Below are 4421 nucleotides of genomic sequence, written 5' to 3' on the forward strand. Positions count from 1 at the left end.
GGAATTTTTGAACATTTAAAATTGAAATGGAAAGTTTGTCAGTGTCTCAAATCTTTAATAGTTTTTTCAAATAAGTTCTGAATGTGAGTTTAAGCATTAACCTATTTTTTTAAATTGCCAAAATTCAATATTTATATCAGCACAAAATTCAGTTATTCATGCATATACCTCAGGTGTTGTATCTATTTCTTTCTTTCTCTCTCCCTGTCATCATCTATTTATCTATATGCCATCTATTTTAAAAAATTGTCATAAAGTTTGTCCTTAATGATTATTTAATAATTATGCTGGGAAGAAATAAGATTTCAGCAATATATTTACATTTTAAAAGTTGTTTTTAATTTTTTGTAACGTACTTTAACAATTTTTTTACTTTTTTTTTAAAACAGAAAACCTATGAGTACCATTTAAATGACTTTTTTCCTTTTTGATTTGAATGGGGAAATATCTAGCTCTCTTTATTTAGGACAAAATGGAAGTTAAGTAGATTAATTTCTCAGTGAGATTTATCATCTTCAATAGATTAAAGAACAAAGTAGTGGTCAATTTGGTCTAAGAATAAGCCAGTTAGCATATTTTAATATTGTCAAGCTATCATTGACTACTCAGATTTTAAAAGATGAATAGCCTTATGATCTTTCCATTTTCTAGAGATTTTTAAAAATACATTTTAAAAGCCAGATATATTTTTAAAAGATCATGCCTACAATAAGTAAATTATGTAGTGATAGAACATCGAAAAAAAAGTTGAACAAAAAGGCACATTCTAAGAGTTCAGGAGTAGAAAGAACAGAAGAGTTCTTTTTGGTTTGGTTTTAATATAGGAAAAAAGGGAAATAGGTGTATTAAAATTATTTTCGTAAGTCAGAGGAAGACAAATACCATATGATTTCACTCATATGTGGAATTTAAGAAACAAAAACAGATGAACATAGGGGAAAGGAAAAAAATAGAGAGGGAAGCAAACCATGAGACCTTTAACTATAGAGAACAAACTGAGGGTTGCTAGAGGGGAGGTGGGCTGGGGGATGGGCTAAATGGGTGATGGGTATTAAGGAGGGCATTTGTGTTGAGCACTGTGTGCTATACGAAAGTAATGCATCACTAAATTTTACTCCTGAAACCAGTATTACAGTACATATTAACTACTAGAATTTAAATAAAAATTGAAGTCCAAAAAATTAGTAAAATCAATCTTCTAACTCTCTCCATTATATATAAGAAATAATTGTTTATGGCAATATCTTTAAGTTGGTTTCTACCCTTTATGATTTTATAAACTTAATTTACTTTGTGTGGCATTCATCTAGTAAAGGTACATAAATATAAACATCAAAGTTTGACCTGTTATATGTGTATAGTCATACACCTGTTTGTGTCCTAAAAAACTAAGGTTATATACCTGGGTTATTTTTTTAACTATACACAATCATGGAAACTAAACAGGAATTAATCAACACATTTCATAAAGGCCTGACAGCTGGTAAACCTTGCCTTTGGCTGTGCCAGTGAGTCAATAACTATGGGTTAAAGACTATAAATTCTTATTGCCATCTAAGTACCATCTGATGGACTTTTTTTGTAAGTGATACAACTGCATTTTCCCAGCAGTTCACTTGAACAACAAAAGTAATTTTTAAAGAATTAAATAGTAAAAAATATTCTGCAATTTAAAAAAAATAAATAAAATTATTTTTCAGGGGATGGTTTCTGTCAGCTGAAGCAGCTAACATTGGCCTCTTTCTCCCAGGTCCCAAAGCGGTCTTTTCTTTCATTGGCTTCTGAGAATGTGTTTAGTGTAGAGGTGATACATTCAGGCTACCACCAGTGCTGAGATGGCTGGGATCACCCAGGTGGTCCACCACCTGGAATTAGAAATAAGTAGTAATGAGAGTTTCTGAGTCTTGGTTATCTTTGATCTGTCATCTGGATGAGTGACGTATGTTTTGGACATTTCTCAAGCATCTGTAAAGTGCCCAGCATCCTCAAAGTTTTCAGTAGCATCCAGTTTGTTCTCTTAAGACTTCTTCCCTACCAGGATGCTCCTCCAAAATTGTGGTCACATCATATACCTGGTACAGGATCAGCCAAGTGCTTTTGCTGTGGTTGTGCTTCCGGATGTTTTCCAGGGTGTAGTACTTGACAGTCTGGTCCAACTGCCCAGACATTTCGGAACGCAGTAAACCTCAGGCAGGGCAGACACCAGCCGAGCCTGGTGCAGCAGAGTGTGCATCTCATCTGGTTGGGCCCCGGACATTCCTGGCACCGTGATCCCACACCCAGAGCCTCATTTTCTAGAGATTGTGCTGGTATTTTTAAAGAAAAATTCAGAATACCAGAATATTGACAAGTTTCATTTCAGAAGAATTTTTTGAAGATCAAATGTTAAGATATTAGTTGAAAATTATTTTATATTGCTTTCTAACATATTAAAGTTAACAATTAGTTTGCTTAATTATTAGTGATACATATAATATTTATTTTTGGCATACACTTTGTATTTTGCATAATCCTTAGTACAGAAACAAACTACATCTTCCTTCTTTCTGTGACTATAATGTAGAACTGCATTCCTGGAGTGTTTGATTTTATTGATAATTTCTAGTTCAGTATTTCTTAAATGTCATTCTACCACAATACATTTTCAGTAGTTCATATTACAGTGAGAAAAATGAGGATAATGTATATTTTGCATAAAACAATGTGTTTGATTTAAGAATTATCCTTTACTTTGAGATTATGCTCTTATTGTTATGAATTTCCATAGTCCTGTTATTTAGAAATTATGGTAATAATAGATGGTGGTTGGCATTAATTTATAAGATATACTTATTTGGCCAAATAAAATGTCTGCAACACTTGGTCAGACCTATAAATATTTAATTTTGGAATTTCACCAGTCCTTCAAACTTAGAGGATTAAGAACTACTTGTTCAATTATTATGTAGTTCTTCAAAATCCTAAGCAAAGGAAAAAAATTCTAAAAAGCTCATAGGAAATCTGTGTTCATGTAGTGATAAAAACTTAATCTGTTTTGAAAATAAATGTTCAATTCTGATTCTAGTAATTATGGATCCTTGTTTTTATGTGTAAGTATCCTAAGGTAGAGTTGGTCCTCTGTAGTGATGTAGCTTTTAATTAATTAATTAATTAATTAATTTTTAGATTTTATTTATTTGAGAGAGAGAGAGTGAGAGAAATTGCACTGGGCGGGGGTCAGAGGGAGAAGCAGACTCCCGACTGAGTGGGGAGCCCAGTGGGCTCCATCCCAAGACCCCGGGATCATGACCTGAGCTGAGGGCAGCTAACCGACTGAGCCACCCAGGCACCCCCTGATGTAGCTTTTGATCAGACTTCTGGATTTCATTTATATGGATCAACTTTGTTTTGAGATTTAGGTGGCAGTTAATTGAACTTAACCGCATTTTTCAGTCCATGACTTATTTTTCTCATTGGTCCATACAAAGCTTCCTTTCTTTCCTTCTTTCTCTTTTTTCTCTCATACCTCACTTTCATTTTCCCCTCTTTGAAAACTAAATATTTTTAATCTATGTATTTAAATTTGAATATGTTCCTCCAAAAGCATATTGTTTTATATTAATATATTCTTAATTAATAGAAGTAGTATTATATTTTTCATTTTATTTATTTTAAAACTGAGTCCTCCTTTTTGACATTGTTCATGTTGTTACTTGTACATCTAATGTAGCCTCTAACTGCTGCATAAAATTCCATAGTCTATGTCAAGAACTCAGAAGGATTGCTTAAACTTAAAAGCCATGAATGATAACATTACCTGAAATTAAATATTCTGTTCAATTAGGGACTCCTTGGACAACAGTCACTAACTGGAAGAAAGCTACTTGCAAAATCCAATAATAACTGGGGTTTAATATTTAAAATATGCAAGTGACTCTTGCAAATCAACTAGAAAAATACACCCCAGGAAAAAGGTAAAAATAGATTAACACAAAATTTAAAGATGAATAAACTGAGAAAATTAAGAGGCCTGTGATAAGATGCTCAAAATAATGCATAATATAAGAAATGCTCATTAAAGCAACATTTAGCTATGACTTTAAATCACTAGACTAGCAGACATTAGAAAGATAGATAGGCAACTGAGACATGAAGGTATAAAAACTCTATTGCATTCCTGGTGTTAGTGGAGAACAATGTAGCATGACTTATTTAGAAGAAGTGTAAGTGTCATTCTACTTCTGAGTATATATCTAAGAGGAATTAAGGGGACATACATGGGGATTTTCTTTGTAGAAATGTTCATGGAGGTGAGCTGGAAGCACCCTGGATGTCTGTTATCTGGGCAGGGGTAGAGAAACTTGGGACAGTGGGTATGTATAATGTGGAGCATATGGGTATTCAAATGCTAGCCATCAAAAAGGAGTTCTATGATATTTAAA

At 33.0% G+C, this 4421-nt stretch overlaps 1 pseudogene; it reads right to left on the reverse strand.

The window, feature by feature from the left end:
- Positions 1–1771: 1771 nt before the first annotated feature.
- Positions 1772–2168, reverse strand: LOC113928532 (annotated as a pseudogene).
- Between the last annotated feature and the right edge of the window lie 2253 nt (positions 2169–4421).

This window comes from Zalophus californianus, chromosome 5, assembly GCF_009762305.2.
Source record: "Zalophus californianus isolate mZalCal1 chromosome 5, mZalCal1.pri.v2, whole genome shotgun sequence".
Taxonomy (NCBI): domain Eukaryota; kingdom Metazoa; phylum Chordata; class Mammalia; order Carnivora; family Otariidae; genus Zalophus; species Zalophus californianus.